This window comes from Etheostoma spectabile, chromosome 10, assembly GCF_008692095.1.
Source record: "Etheostoma spectabile isolate EspeVRDwgs_2016 chromosome 10, UIUC_Espe_1.0, whole genome shotgun sequence".
Taxonomy (NCBI): Eukaryota; Metazoa; Chordata; class Actinopteri; order Perciformes; family Percidae; genus Etheostoma; species Etheostoma spectabile.
In genome coordinates, this window is record NC_045742.1 from 13,125,711 (window position 1) to 13,143,046 (window position 17,336).

The window sequence follows — 17,336 nt, forward strand, 5'->3', positions numbered from 1 at the left end:
GGGGGGGGTGCATGGTTTAGGGGGCAAATTGTGATCCTGGGCCAAACATCTCCAAAAACAGCCTGGCTAAGTGGCCGCTGGTTGACTGGAAAAAGGTGGACACTACTGCTCAGTCAGCTGGTGTGGTTGTACTTCCTTAATATTTCATAGCAGAGGCAAAAGGGGTGCTCCTTTTTGAAGGTTGGGTAGTGACAGAGCTCCTGACTTTGAAGTTGCCACCAGTGCCATTTGGTTCAAGAGCAGGGCTTGGCTGTGGAAGGATGGAAGTAGGAGTGGGGGGTGTAAGGTCGAGGGGCTAGGAGAGTGGGCTGACATAATAAATGCGTACAAACCTAGTTAGAGAGCGTTTAGTCATGTATGTGGGTGGGTTGTAGAGATTTATGTTATATTTAAACCTGGAACACTAGGTTGGGTATTGAGGACACAAGATCAAATACATAGGTTAGAGGTTGGGAGCATGTGTTTCAAAGAGAGAAATTACTATACAACAAATAAACAAAGCATGTGGGTTTAGATGTATGCATTTGTGTGTTTGCGTTTGTCTATGAGCAAGAAGGAAGTGTGTATTTGCAACTGTATCTGTGTGATCCGAAGTGCACTCCCCTCTGTACCACACACCCCTCTTCCACCACTAGGTTGCAGTGCCTGCCTCGCAGCCTCTCTTCCTTCTTACCACAGCCCTCTGACTAATCCAACCAATCGTAGACCTTTACAACAGAGCCACATGAGAGTGTCTTCCTATCAAAAAATACTACTCTACACACATGTATGTGTGCATCCGCACAGTCCTGAAAATCTGCCCGCCTTACTCACATTAATACAATGTACATAATCCTGTTTGTTTGAATCACCCTGGGATATAAATATAACTAATCCACATAACAAAGTCAAACATGGCTTCATTTCCCTTGTGTTTGTACATTCTTTTAGAATATTGTTACAGTACATGAAAAAAGGATAAAATAAAAAAGGGTATGTTATACCAAGATTTTGTTTTGAAGCAAATGTTTAAATGTTTTCATCTACGTTTTTTAAGGGTTTTATTATTGAGCTGGTTGTCGTGACTTGTTGAGAAATTTTAGATAAAACAAAAACAAATAACTGCCAAACCCCTCCCCCCTCAAAAAAAATTAAGAGCTCTGGTTTAAAATTAAACAAGTTTTAAAACTGACGTTGATGATAACCAAAGTATTTTGTTCAAATATTTAGTGCCGTAAATTTCACAATTTTGCCCAAAAATAGATTTTTGCTGAATTGTATCCTTATTGAGAAACCTTTAAAAACCAAGTATTATAACAGCAGTGGCTAGCACGACAGGTCAATACCAAACTTAACTCTGCAGACACGATATTCAGTTTTGAATAAAACAATTTTTTTTCTTTGTAACGTTGCACTTACAGAGGCTGTTGGGTCTCCTGTCAGTATCCTCTGCGCTGCAGTCTGTCAGGCAGGACGATGGCAGCAGGGGTTGTTTTGTTGACACAGAGAGGACCTGGTTTCTGGAATGTTCTCGGCTGAATGTTTGGATCTTGGGTCTTCAGTACGAGGCTGGGGGCTGGTTGTGAGCTGGAGGCGCCACACTGTGCCTCTGAACTTCACTCAACCCCTTAAATTCCTCTTCCTGGGCAGGAAATTGAAATATTGTGCAGTATTGGCATGCTGATGGTCATCTATCATAGGGGCCTACTAGGGGACGGGGGTAAGAGGAGACCCTCTGTAGATCAGAGATGGGCTGCTGGGCCTGGGTTCAAAGGTAAAGAGGAGAGACCTGGGTGAGGAAAGAGGATAGCGCTCTTAGCAGGAGTTGACACTCAGACCGGCTTCCATCAACCATCCAGCAGATCACCTCAGTGTGCCTCTCATCACGCAAGAGCCATCATTCTGCAGGCAGATACAAAAATGCCCATTTTTAATCTTCCAGATTATCTTAATGCGTGTCAAAGTGCAAGTAGTTTTCTTAAAGCAATGAGTAGCTTGCAACTTTGTGAGAAGTAATACAGTTAAAGTAATACAGTTGAAATAGGCCATATGTTTATTTTAAACTGATTAAGAACAGGAGACCCGCATTTAACTGTGCATCTCCTAAAATTCATTCTTTGACTCCAACAGGTGTTCCTAGGACTTTGTGATGAAACTATAGCTTTTATAGAGCCTCATGTGCTTGATCTATTATCACCGGTTGAGATACAGATACACAGTGACGCAGACAGCTAAAGTGACGATGCCGCCTTAATCATTGCATAACCGTGGCCGTAAATGCGCACAACGTACCAGGAAATGAAACTCTCCGGCGCATCACAGGGGGGTAGGATGATGTGGATGTAACTGGTTATGTAAAAGTATAGGACACATTTGGAGTGAGCCAGATGGGATGATGGCTGTCATTTTAGAGACTAACGCGCTTCTTGTCTGCGTCTGGAAATTTTGCTTATGCATGACCTTGTGAACTCGCCTGCGGCGTGACCTCGAACATCCCCTCTTACGGCTCCCCTGAACACCCCTCCACATCATTGTGCTCATTTGTGCAGGCTATTACCCCAGCAGGAAGTGACATCAATGGGTCCAAACTAAAAATATGTCGCAGGACGGACTGCCTAGGATGTCCAGGACCGGTGTTTGTACAGGAGGATGGCTCGCACCGGCTCCACAAAGTGATGCTCATTGAAGGATGCAGAAGAGCGCCACACAGGCGAGACAGACAGACGTACTGGAGGCTGAGTGAGTCGCCTGCTGACTGAGTGCTTTAATTCCGTCACTTTCATTCATGCAGATATGGTGCCATACCTTGCCCCTCTCTGAAACCGATGACGCAGTTCATAGCAGAGGCGATAAGACTTGTTGTGCGAGTGAGCGAATTGTGTCAGTGTCGCTCTCATGAGACGGGGGTGAGGTGTATGCGATGGAACAGAAAACACTACTGTTTTTACTTGAATGGCAAGTGCAGGAGGGAGGAGTGAAATCCGTGCGGGGCTGGTCTGGGTGCTTTTACGCATTGTTGTACAGTAAACAGACAGACAGTTTAAATATTTTTAATGATACCACTACTAAAATCAAGCGTTTGTGATGAAGTTTACCAAGTTGGATGAGAATCGTGTAGCTTTGTAGGCGCCCTTTCAAAACATGAATGGCGTCTATTTTTATCCGTCCAGTGCGTGTCGTCCCCACGAGGGAGGCTCTGACAGACCTGCCGTGAGTCCAGACGGGAGAGTGCTGCAGTCACGTGCTGTCTGCTATTATCCACTCTCACGTCAGGTACAGCTGTAAAGAGGCAGCACGAGGGATGGTTTTGTTCCACAATTAACGATGAGAAAGATGTTTAGAAAACTGCGTAGGCTATAACTCAGATATAGTATACCAAAGTGTTACTAGAGTGGAAAAGAAAACATAGATGTAAATAATAATAAGAGAAAAATATTAATGTAAAAAACAGGCAACAACATCAACACTAATAATCAAACTGCACTTTAAAATATTGATTTGTGTTGATAAACACTAAACTTACAGTACACCTCACTGCACAAGTCTAAATAATTCCAGTTTAGATGTCTCATCACAATAAAATATTCCTGTCAAAGAAAGATGGACAGATGGACATTATTTTTAAAGATGATGAACAGGCTGCTTCAATCATCTCGCCACCTGCTGTCCTGACTACCAGGACTTTAGCCTGACAAGAGGTGGAGAGGTCATAGTTAGCCTAACAGATAATAATAAATTACAATAATATACATACAAATCTCCAACTATATACATTTTTTTTTAAAATTAATATCCCTGTTCCTGGCAGACGTTACCTTTTTTTAGTTTTAAATAACCAGCTTAAATGTAACAGTGCAACTCAACAAATTCTTAGGTATATTATACCTGTCTCCACAGATGTATAGTGCTGATGACATCTTATATAATACAACTATGCTACATGTCAGTTCTGAATAGTGCTGGATATCTTTAAAAATGTTCGATACCACTGCCAACACCAATACCATGACTTCACTGGTTCCTGAACAATACTATATTTTTCAGCTTATACTCTGTGAGCCCCGTCTTTGTGCGCAATGTAGAGTTTTTTCTGCGTGTCTCTACGACATATAACGTTGGACAGCCAATCACCAACTTCGTTACATCTTGGGAGAAGCATGCTGCATTGGCTCACTGATACTGATGAGATGTACTCCTAAGGTATTGAAATTTGGTATTGAATGACGAGGTATTTTGCAATACTCGGTACTAAGGTCCCTAAAACGTACCCAGGTACCCAGCCCTGGTGCTGAATGCTGTCTGCAAGGCTAGTGACAAATTCATTACTTTGTGTATTCTCTGTCTATACAGGACACTTGAAGTAGTTTCCAAAGGCACTTGTGCAAAATTAGCGTGCAGTGGGGCCACGTAACTCTTCTTTGCACCTGGCCCCTTGGCTTATCATGCCAATTTATTGTTCTATTGTAAGATGATAGTAAAGCTAAATTGAAGATCCTACACTTAAACCTAAGGCCATTGAAGATCTTTAATTGGCTCTAAGCGAGTCTTCTGCAATGTGAAATATTGCATGAGCTATACAGTGGCACTACTACTGTATATGTTTTGGCACATGTGCGCAGCAGCCTATGGGATTACTGGTGTATATAACTCACGCTGCTGTTGCCTGCCTGTCTGGAGTGATAACTTCATTATTCATGGTTGCGTGTAGACAGCAGTGCTTAATCTCTGAGCTGAATGGGGCAGCCTGTGACTCTGGAAGTAAATGCTTGTGCTCGGTCAGCCTTATCTGGCCCTTGTTAAGGAATGGAGGGGCACCAGTTAGTAGGAGGACTGCTGAGCTGTGCCTCAGGTTGGCAACAGCAGCTAAACGACCCGTCCCCTTGTGGCATTTGGGGCCAGTTTGAGGCCAGTAGCAATTAGCCAGACTGGACCAGGGAGCTGGGCCATATATTCTCTGTGGTGAAAGGGTCTGGGCAGGGGGTCTATTGGCACTCAACAGGTGCAGTGGGAGGAAGGCGTCAGGAGTTTAGGGAATCGAAACCAGAGATGAGGCCAAACGGCAGCGTCTCTGGCTTCTGGGGTCAGATGCTCTCCTTCACCCCTGGAGGCTCCAAAGCACAGCGAGAGCCTCTTCCTGCCCTGACACTATATCTTTGTGAATGTAGGTGCGTTAGTGCATATGTGCACGGTTATCTTTGTGCATGTACAGGCGTGTGTGTGTGTGTGTGTGTGTGTGTGGCGAATGTTTTATGGGCATGTGACACTGGAGCGAGAAGATCAGGGGGGCATGTTTTGAATTGCGGTAATCATCTGTCTTACTTTATCTAGCTCACACTTGCACAAAGAACACTTTTTTTGTTTAAACACACATATGTCCACTAGTATTATACAGTACTCCCTGAGGAACTTTGATCACTCAGCCATAAGAGTAGTATTAAAAACAATGCTGCCATGATGTTTTTTGACATCATTTTGATGCCAAAAGTTGTAGCAGTGATTCCGCTGTGCAATTACACTTAAGAATACTCTTTTTTTATTCTGTACTGTAAATGGGACACACATGACTGGTCGTTGGAGGGAGGAAAAGCAGTGTTGCCGACCAAGTCATGTTTTTTTTTCTTGCTTCCTGGCTGTTCTGCTTGAACCCAGTAATTCTGGATACAGCCATTACAAATCCTGCTGTCTTGACTTGAGACCCCAGACAGGAGACAGGCTCTGCAACTTGGTTTCATTTAGCATTCCTCTGGGCTTTACGGGCAGGTGTTTAACATTACTGGCAGGATATTTATTGGCAACTTTAAAGGCAACTTTTTTTGCTTACCTCTCAATTAGGAACATACACATACTATGTGTGTACTGTAGATGCAAGAACAACTGTACATGCATGCAGAAATGCAAAAAAACACACAGGGTTGTTTCATACATGCAGCAATCTGAGATTGACAGTATGGCTGGATAATGGAGCATATTCTAAGTCCTTTCCCAACACTGTCACACACTTTATGCCTTTCGAGGCACAGATCCACATCCTTAGAATCTACCCCTGACCCGTGACCATCTCTATCTCCCTGTATGCACCCCCTTCCCCTGCACCCATTATGCCAGGTCAGTGTATGATGTGGGGTAGAAATAGGGTTGGAGGCGTGATGGGATGTGTAGCCTGTAATTACAGAAGCTTAGCAGGGCCAGTGGCTGTGATGTGGAATTCTCAAATCAAGGTGCAGCCTGAAGACTCAGCCAGCCCCGCTGCTGCCCTCTGCTATTTGATTGCTGGCAGCTGGTTGAGCCATGTCAAGTGGCAGGCTGGGAAATGTGAAATCCCAGATAAAGCACAGAGCCCTAAAAAGCCATGAAGCTCCAGTAATGAGGAAAGTGATGTGGTTTGGGCATGCTTAGGAGGCAGGTAGCAGCTAACGGTAACTCTTTCTGTCTCTCTCTTCTTGGTGTGTCTGTATGTGGGAAAGAGAGGAGAGGTGAAGGTGTTTGTATATGTGACTTTTCAATCCTGGATTTAGAAGGATCCACCAACCTTCAACAATGCAGAACTGGTGGATAGGTCAGCACAGCTCTAGATATACCCAACCTAAATCCTCCGAGGTCACCCTCGGACATAAATCACAACTTATAGTACATCCTGCCTCTGCTTCTCATATTCTCCTAGGGCCAGTTCCTTTGAACATAATGTTAAAACCTCAGCAACTTTCCCTAGTCAAGAGCAGCAGAATCATTCCTGATATCAACGGCGACAGTCCGATTTAGAACGATTCCGGAGCCGTTGTAGCAGTGAAACACATTCCTAGTTTTGTGGAGGCCATTATTCCTGCTTTTTAATCACCCCCTCGGCTTTTATAACCTCCCCAAGCCTAGTGTGTGGCTGGGGGGAACCACATGTGGGCAGAGAGTAGAAAATAACCGCACTGCCTGGCACTCTTATCTAAGATGATCACCACTAACTAGCTAAACTGTGGAATGAATTAGAAATTGACATGAAAAAGTGTAACACAGTTGACCGATTAAAAAAAATATGTGAACATAAGGTGATTAATAAATATAAAACAGAAGTGTTGATACCAGAAGGTACACAAATTGTATTAGAGTTCTTGTGTTGTACTGGGTTATAGAGTCTATGCTTAGTTTCTGTAACTTTCATTTTTGTATGAAAGAATATAATTTCATGTAAAAAGGGTAAATGTAATAAACTCAGGCTTCAGCCTACACATATATAATTGTTTTACTTTTGTTTGTGGTAGTAAAAGCAACAATGTTATTTTTTTGTATGTTATCGATGTATTGACCAACAGGACACCAGTACATATATCATCCCTTTTTTAAATATTTTAAATTAATAATATTTTTTTAATGTTCAGGGCTGCAGTTAACGATTACCTGTCGCTTCATCTGTCAATTATTTTATTGATTAATTAGTTGTTTAATCTATAAAATGTCGAAAAATGATGGAAAATGTAAATCAGTGTTTCCAAAAGCCCACGATGATGTTCTTACATGTCTTAAACATGTTCAGTTTACTGTCATAGAGGAGTGAAGAAACTAGAAAATATTCACAATTTAGAAGCTGGAATACTTTTTTCATGGATGTTCTTTAAAAAATGTTATCATAGAAATGTTTTTTTTTTTTTAAATTAAACCTAGCTTCCTAGCTAGTACTTTTGCTATTGTCAATAAATGCCATGAAAAGAACAAACCCTACAATAAATATATAGTTTCACTTTTAAAAAAAGGCTAAAAAATGTCTTAAAACAGTCAGTAGTTTTCAGGAGAAAACAGGATCAAACTGAATATTTAATAGGTACCATTTTCAGCTACAGATTAATACACATTTGGTGCACTTGTGAGTATTTACAGCAGCAGGATGATGCATCTGGGACTCAAAATAAACTACAGTGTCCATGTTCAGCACAGTCATGGAACATGTAATCCAGTGCAATGGTGTGGCACATTGTGTTTTCAAAGGTTTGCGGGCAACAATGGAGCTCTGTGGCACAGCAGATTAAGATACACAGACAATACTTTTTAGTAGGATCAATTCATTATTGTCTTTTATTCTTTTGATTTGTGGATAATAAGAAAAACATAAAATATCACATGGCATTACCCAGTAAGATTTCTGTGATTTTTGTGCTGAAGCAGTGTCAATTCAGTTTGAATTGAACAGCAGGTACTAAATTCCTCCTATAAAAAAAGTCAGCCACCTTTGATAAAACAGTAACATAAAAGTAACATTAAAGTATATGTTATCTTATCTTACTGGTCTGCGAATAGTGATGATAAGGGCAAGGCCCAATGCAACAGAGAGCTTAGGAGACTCAGTGTAAGATGGAGCAAAGTAGACCTCACTGCTTCCCTGCTGTCATCCATCACTGGCTCCTTACCTGCTCCCAGGTTTGCAGAGCTTTAGAGAAGATAGAGAGTTGGGATTAGGCTGCACTGATTATTTTGTTATTGAGCTCTTTTTCGTTGGGGACCTTCCACTTAGCTTACAGTCTATTTAATACAGCTATCTTCTTGCATGTACTTGACCATTCCATCGCTGATGGTTTAGTTATAGTTAACTGAGACACCTGGGTGCTCAGACACCAAGCAGACCCAGGTCACTGTAATGGGTGACACGTTGTCACGCCTGGCTTGATAACATAATTTAACCAGGTCACAGCCATGCATACTGTTTAGCAGGGTGGGAATGGGGGTGGGGGGCATATAGAAAGTCATTGCATGTTTACCCTGTGCCTGGTGACCCCCTGCCAGCAGCTACATCAATTATCACCTTTAAAGAATGTGGGACCCTTGTGTTAAATTCCCTTTGACCCCCCTGTTGGAGGAGGTCAGGAGGTGGGCGCTCTCCCCAGGGGGGTCCATGCAGTTAGTGGGTGCAGGGTGAGTACTGTGTGTGTTTATGTCTGTGTGGTGGTCCAGGGATATTCCCTAGATCCTCCATCCTCAGACCTGCGACCAACCACCATGCCTACAGACCCCCAACATGGTAAACAAGATTTGCATGGTGTGTTTACAATGTAAATGGGTTTCTAAAGGTCTTAATTTCACCAAGGGACGCACCAGAGGTGGTCTGGTTGCATATACACAAGACCCAGGTTTCATGTATGATCTTAAACTTGTTCTCCTTTTAGTTTAAGTGTATTTTGTGAAAAAAAAACTTTCTGCCTCAATGTTAAATTAAGGTTGCCTCAATAAATTAGCCCAACTGCTGGCACACTTTGAAGACCTCAGCATTTGTGATTTTAATGTGTTTGTTTGCCTCAAGCTGTTTTTAGTACACAAGTGTAAATCACAACTTTACAAGTCAGTGTAGTGCACCGTACAGCGTGGCGGGTAATGTGCATGTGTGTGAGTGAGAGAGAATGAAAAAGAGAGAGAGGTTTAGACATAGATATTATGTCTGATGCTCTTTGCTTTAGAGGGTGAATTAGAGGGGAACATATGACATGTTTGGATGCAGGTATGTAGGCATTCCCAGACACAAAAATCTCTTTTTTTCTCTTACTATGTCCCATTTCAAATGCCTTCGTGAGTGTGAAGAAAGTCATTGGGGAAAAAGTATCATATGTGCTCTAGGGAGTGAAGGTACCATGGAAATTGATTGTGAATGGAATCACTTTTTTTGGACCATGATTGATGCTCCGAGCTTATGCATTTTTATCTTCTCTTTTACAGGCTCTCTATCACAGTTTTCTGTAGGATGTGGTGTACTCTGCTTTTTGCAGTTACCTCAGCAGCTGAGGTAAAATATCAAAATCACAAGCTTGTCTACTTCAGATGACAGTGTTGACATAATATATTGGTACGGTGCAGTTTTGTGTGTGATTTATTGCTAAAGGTGCAGTAGTTGCAGTTTCTGTGTTTTAATAGCTTCAAAGTCAGCGGGGAAAATAATGTCTGTAATGTCCCGTTGATTTTAACCATACCCTGGGACCAGCAACTGTGCTCTGTCCTGAGTCGTTTGCTTTAAGCTGTGCATTGATTAACTCCTCCTTGAAGGCAGCCACACTTTACACGTTGTGACAAACCAAACTATCCCTGCAGTGTCATCAGATCACCTCGCCACTTCCAATTAGCAGTCATCTCTGACCCTTTTTTTGCCATGTGGACAGGACAGAAAAGCTGCAGCAAGACAGAGCAGCAGCCGAGCCCTGTCCCAAAGATCCAACACTCTCATCATTTATTTATCCCCACGCAGGCGGACAAAACAACACACACCCATCCTGTACCAGGACCAACAGCTGCCAGCTAGAAGAGGGTATGGCAAGGTTGGGGTGGGGCAGGTTAAGGTGGAACAAGGGAGGCCAACACACACTCTCACACACAAGGCACAATCAGCACATCATCTGCACCGTCTTGTCATAGGACCCCCATTAGGATCCCCATTAGCTGACGTCTAGACGACCAACTAGTCTTCCTGGGGTCCAAAACAACAATCGGTGTTGTCAATGTTGTCATGGCAACGTAATTTTCTTCTCCAGAGAAGCTGTTCTTCTGTTTAAAATTGCACTGTAAGGCTGGTGGTAGTTGGAAGTCAAGGAGGTGGGAGAGAGGGGCAGGGGGCAGGGTGCTCTTGAATGTACTCTGATAAGGAATTCTTTAAGCAGAAAGCTCTAATATACTGAACTTGAACAAAGCCTTTTGATCTTTGTTTGTATGCTAATGAAGCTGGTCTTATGTATGCATTGCAAAGCAACTCTTGGCCTTTGTTTATTTAGATATGTGGAGCCTTTATCCTTTAGACATTATTTTATGATTTGCATTACTCTCATTACAAAGAGAATTGCAGTTCCAGGGTTTCTTTTTGCCTATGTTGTGTATGCAGGGGCAGCCACAGCCAAACTCCTAACTGTAGCTTTTTTTTGATAGCCTGACTGTAAGTAAGCCCCTCTGGTTGTGCAGACTTCTGTCTCCCTCAACACACTCTGCCACAGCACTCATCCTTGAGCAACACACTCATTCCCACGTGCTTTCGCATGACTACACAAATGCACAAACAGGACTTTAGCCTTGACTGGCTCACGCACACAAAACACACTCGCTTACTCACTCAGGAATTATCGTGGTAGTAAAACTAGAGAGGAAGAGTGAAGGAGACAACAAGAGAGGAAGAGGGACTGAGACGGGGGAAGCAGAGGGAGGGAAAAGGAGAGCAATTGCCCCAACAGAAGTATTTTATCCCCAAGCGGTTTTTAAACACTGCCATGTCCGTGACCCAGTCATGAGGACAAGCCATTGTTCTCTCCTGTGGCTTCTGTAGGAAGGCCGATGTAAGACATGAAAGTTGCAGTAGTTACTCATTTAAATCGAAACCATACATTTGTATATGCAAGTCTATTCTACACATACCATATGCAATAATACAAATAAAATGAAAGGTTTGTTGTGTTGTAGTGTGTAATTTCACTGTGTTACTTTAAGTGTCTCAGTAGCATACTCATGTTGTCCTTTGTAGGATGTGACAGACGTGTTCTGGAGTGTGTTGTTCTGCTGCTCTCACTGCTTTCTCTCTCTGGATGTACTTCCTCTACTCTGGCTGTGTGTATATGTGTGTGTGTGTCTATGTGCCTTCTCTGGTCCGGTGCTTTGGCACAAAAAGGAAGACCACGCCGCCCCATTCATTGTTTTGCTTCTTGTAGGAAACTAGCAGCAAATTGTGGCTCAATGAGGCGTTGCTGTTTTGTATAGTCTGATAAAGTGCAAACGAAACTGTCTGGGCTGCACTGGCCTGCTGCAGTGTTTTCTATTGTAGTCGTGAATGTAGGTCTGTGTAATGCTTGGTTAGTGTTGAACATTAGGTGATGGGGGGGGGGCTGTTGGGGGTAGGGACCATTCACACAGTTTTAAGATGTCACCCAGTGTTTGGAGCTGCTGTCCACTGTGGTTAATTGTAATGAGGGATGATTAGAGCTCTGCTTAAGACTGGAGGAGAGTTTTCTGTCTGGCTTGCTTTCAAAGGTTTTAAAATCCCAATATTGTAGAGCTCTCAGACAGCGCCAACATGACACACTTGTCAAAGTGATCAGAGCGGGGCATATGTGAGTGGGTGTATTGATCTTCATGCGGGAAATAGACCAGTTTTTATTTTCAATGCATTCATCCAACACCTGCAGGAACCACTTTCGTTGGAAATCAAAAGGGTGACTCACTTAATATGCAATAATTTCATGAAGATTTTGTACTCCTAGATTGTGAGCAAGGCAAGATGGCAGCAAACAGCTACTTGAACGTGACCTTAAGAGTTTATTTGATCAAAGAGTGAGACATTTCCAAGCAGTGAAGTAAGGAAATATTATTAAATAGTGTGTACGTTTTAAGTATGATGCTGTGTATTGGATTACACATTCATGTATACTTCTACTTAAACTTATTCCATTTTCAGAGTTGTCCAATGGCTTGATTTAACATTTTTCAACACCACTGGGATCAAGTTCATTGAGTCAAGCAAAACAAACCCATGGCTTTGGAGATAGACAAAGAAGGAGGTTCTTGGGTGTGCCATGGCCCTTGTCTAAAGCGGTTATGGGGCCAACATAGGCGTTTTGCTCTCCAGAGGCTGCTGGGGTAATTATCTGCCAGGGTGCACGTGTGGGAGTGTGTGTCAGAGTGGCCGTGTCCCTGTGCTCATGTTTGTAAAGTGCACATGAGATTCTAGGGCTGAATTTTTCCGAGCAACCCATCCTGCATCCTGATGCTGTGGCCCCAAACAGAATGAAATGCATATGCACTCAACCCTATATATTTCTTCACGCTTGTGGGATCTATATATGCTCCCCAAACACACACAGAGACATGCACACACATTCACTCTTTAAGTCCATCTCGTCCTTACACCCCAGAGTTGAGAGAGGGGATCTGGGAGTTTAAGAGGAGGAGTGTGGCTGGGGGATGAAGCTGAGGAGCCATCTTTGACATGGGGCCCAACGGTACAAAGCCCCATTCCCTGTTCCTCCATGTGGAAAATGGCAGGAGAGCAAGAGGAGGAGGGGAATGGGGCAAAAAAAGTGGAGGAAAGAGGAGGAGGGAGTGAGGGAGCGACAATTAGTGGAATCTGCTAATCACCAGGGCAACACTCATTTAATTGACATGTGAAATTTGAATTTGTCTGACAAGTCGATAGGCCCTAAGATAATGGACCAGTCGTCCAAGGTCTACTTGGTGGCAGCCAAGGAGGGTAAGCGACAGCTGAGGGCTGAGGCCAAGCTCTTTGTTACAAGTAGCAGTGTTGTTGGGCAAGAAGGTTGTCCACAAGGAGATTATAACCCATTATGCTTTTGACCTTTTTGGATAAGTAACTCCACGGCTGCCATTAAACACAACACACAGCAAATACACACTATAGCGAGGGTTGTATGTATTTGTGTGTATGTGTGTGTTTATTTTCAGCAGAAGGCAGAGTAAGTGAACAAGTATTTTTTTTTACCACAATAAACCTAACCCTGGTAATCCCAATGGCTTGGAAGGGAAAAAACACAAAAGGAGGTGAGCAGAGAAAGAAACTCTAGTCTGTCCATTCCTGCATTACCAGAAATCAATAAGCTATTTAAGGTCATCATAAAGCAGCATCACTCCAGCTGCTACAGAAGGGGAAAACATATGAAATTTCACTTCTGTCTCAAGAAATGGCATGGAAAAGACACTAATATTTACTAACAGCTCATTCAAAGGATAATACAAAAAAACATTTTGTGACATAATCTTAAACCTCACTAGCAATATGGCACTGTGGTTTGGCACTGATGTTCAGGCCACCACTTTGCTTAAACTGCAGCTCAAGAGCCATAGTGGGAAAGGTGCAAGCAATTTCCATTTTAATATTTTAAATCTATTTTAAGTGACAGAACAGCAGAAGGAATACAGTATTTTTTTTGAGAAAAGGCCCTTTAAGTTATGACCCCCATCCTACTTTAGGAAAATTTCAATTAATAAATCAATCAACTCACAACAGTGATTTATCAGTTTCTCCGTAGATATACGGTACCTGATAAGTTAAGAGCCACCAAACACATAAAAATGTTTCAGAACAAAAACCTTTTAGAAAACTAGTATTTTCTCAAAACACATCACAACCCCCCCTCCACCTATACCACGGTTGGTGCATTCCCCTAGGAACACCTCTGTCACTACCCGATTTGAGTCTAGTGCAGATGTGCACAACGCACATCTGCACGCTCAGATTTAAATGGTTTACAGCATAGTGTGTCATACTGAAATTTGTGAAATCCATAAAATAATAAACTTTTGTCCTTACAAACCATAACAGAAGATGGTAATCATTTCAAAAACGTTTTAGCTATGTAAGATTGTTCGATTGCTAACGTTTGCTCAAAATGCCATTCAACTGACAGCCTTTGTTGTGTTTGATGCTTACTTGTAGCCAGCAGTGAACAAACTTTGGTTTGTAGGTCCATTTTTATTGTATTGACTTTACAGAAATCTCTCGTTAGCATCGTAGGCTACATGTTGAAAAGTGACGCATGCGCAACTCACATCTGCACTCAACTCACATTGGATAGTGACAACCTCCATAAAAGGAGTCCAAAGGGGCTAGACCTGGTTTGGCACTTCCTGGTTCTGAAAGAGCATGTTCAAGTGCTGCCTAAAGGAGAGGTAAGAAAAACAAAAATGCCAATTAATTAAAGATGTTAAAATATCCCAGATGTGTGGGATGTTTCCTGTTAAAGAAACATATGTGCAAACATGTCCACAACAAACAGGGCTGACACTATTGTCAGGAAGCCTCAAACAATCACAGTCAAAACCCATTAGCATGTAGCACACTGCTAGCTGTGACCACCATTCATACTGGTAATAGCCCCAACACACCCATATTCTCAGTTATCTTTTAAACAAACAACAAGATTAGCCAAACTTATTTGGAAGACCAAACAGAGTTGAAACGTCCACCCCGGATACAGACCTTCCCAGTTAAACAGCGAACACAGCTTCCTGTGCAATAAAGGATTGTTATCAGCATTTTGTGAGTGCTTTTGAATTTCCCTCAATATGAAAGTGTTTTTAATGGGCTTGCTAAATTGCAGTCTTGATTACAACCAGTCTGATCATTCTTGCTTTGTGAAACTGCCACAGCGAAGTGGCTTTATTTCCAAATCTCAGCAATTACTTTGACAAATCCAAAGTTACCCTAACTGATATAAAGGATGACCAAAGCCATACAAATAAGACCCAAGCTGTAAAATAATCCCTTTAAGGTGAAACTAACTATAATTGTCGGTTGTCTTTAACCCTAACAGACACAGATTGTCTCCCTGCGGCACCTATAGTTCTGGATAGCATCAAACCAGCCCTCTGTACCACAGGTGAGTCCTTTCTGCACTGTAAACCAACCACATCATAGACAGATGATTCAAGTTTTCCACACTTTGTCATGGACACACGTAGTCAACATCACAAACACTGCTCATTTGCCTTTTCTGCAACATACTGTACATCTCTTTATGTTTGGGACATTTGAATGACCTCCACATCACTACTGCTTACTTCTCAAATGTACTTGTGTGTTTTTGATCTATCACTCCGCTAACACATAGTTCCATTGTCAGAGGTGACTTTGTAGAAGTGGCAGACAGTCAGAGGAGACTCAGGATACTTCTAAGTCTTTTCAGCCAGTGTAATCCTCTTCCTTTATCTCTCTGGCTGATCTGGGCCAAAGCTCTCTGTGTGAGAATGATTCAATGACTGCCTACTTTTTTCTTTTGCTCTCAGTAACATTTTCTCTCCCTTGCTCACTGTCTCTCTGTGGTCTTTTAGTGTTCAGTTCCTCTGTTTTGCGGGTGGCCAACAATGATTGCTGATATGATTCTCCTGTTTTTTGATAGAAGATCATCTCTTTCGCGCGCACACACACACACACACACACACACACACACACACACACACACACACACCACACACACACACACACACACACACACACACACCACACACACACACACCACACACACACACACACACACACACACACACACACACACACACACACACACACACACACACGATGCCACCTTGCAGGAGACTTGGATTATGTCCAAGAACCACAGCTGGATTGATGTGTGTGCATGTGTGTTCACTATATATAGCGTGTGTTTCCGCGGTGAGTTGGGGGTGGCTGCATCTGGGGCATCTGATTGGCCCCACTGGCATGGAGCCAGGCGAGAGCCTGATTGGATACATTATTTGACTAGCGTACACATTTCTGTGTGCCATAGCTTTGCCTACCACAGCACTGGCCAATAGCTCCACATATTGAATGCGTTGCAGATTGAGCCCATGAAACGGCACACTGTGTGGTGTGTGTGTGTGTGTTTGTGTGTGTGTGTGTGTGTGTGTGTGTGTGGTGTGTGTGTGTGTGTGTGTGTGTGTGTGTGTGTTGTTGTGTGTGTGTGTGTGTGTGTGTGTGTGTGTGTGTGTTTTTCTGTGTGCGAGTTTGTGTCTACACGGTTCATCTGTGCACAGCATTTTTATCTTGTATGAACAAATGTGCTCTGTCTGCGTTCACTGAAGTGATCACAAAATGCATTTGCCTCTCCCAGACTAATCATTATTACGGCAGATTTGACTCAGCATCCCAGATTGATATAGTAGCTACCAACTGTTAGACAATTAGGACTCCTCTTCAATACATTTTCCAACAATCAAAATATATTAAAATCCTATTACTTATGTTAAAGGACAATTACTGCAAGATTTGTTGCAGAGTTTGTGAGCTCATTTAGCACAAAGCGAGCCATTCCAACTTAAATTTTCACCATCATGTGTACAATTAGATGACAGAAGATTCAATGATGCAGGATTTCAGTCAGATTGAAATCTGGAATTGATCAAGGGTCAAGGGTTACAAGGTAACTTCAGCTTTGTTCCAAACTCAGAATGTTGTGATAAAAGCTAACCCATGTTTGCAGTTGTCATGGCTCCTTTGACTGAATAATATATCAAAGTGCAGGAATATTTTATACTTTTACCAAATTAAATTCTATTTTACCCTTGCCACATCAAAGAAATCCAACATCAGTGTGAACAGAAAGTGAAATTATTAAAACCCAAATCCACAATCTGTATACACAGAGCCTCGGTCTGTATCTGGGGCGTACAAGGACCCCCCTCCCCCAATAATGTAGTGATTTTGACTATTTTCATGCTCTTATAATGTGTGTCAAATGTGGCACCAATCAAAAATAATTTCCAGTGCAACGGTGAACCCAGATAACATACTGATGCACTGACCTTCCAAATCAGTGACCTTATTTTGGTAATATTTGAAAGCTGAAGAGCTACGTGATCCTTGGTTGAGGTGTGTGTGTGTGTGTGTGTGTGTGTGTGTGTGT

At 42.4% G+C, this 17,336-nt stretch overlaps 1 long non-coding RNA gene across 1 annotated transcript in view; it reads left to right on the forward strand.

The window, feature by feature from the left end:
• Positions 1–2,293: 2,293 nt before the first annotated feature.
• LOC116697067 (uncharacterized) overlaps positions 2,294–17,336 on the forward strand; it is an 81,387-nt gene continuing 66,344 nt past the window's right edge. The window contains exons 1-2 of the long non-coding RNA XR_004333905.1: positions 2,294–2,718; positions 15,246–15,311. This is a non-coding gene — a long non-coding RNA (uncharacterized LOC116697067). The remainder of the gene's footprint in view (positions 2,719–15,245; positions 15,312–17,336) is intronic.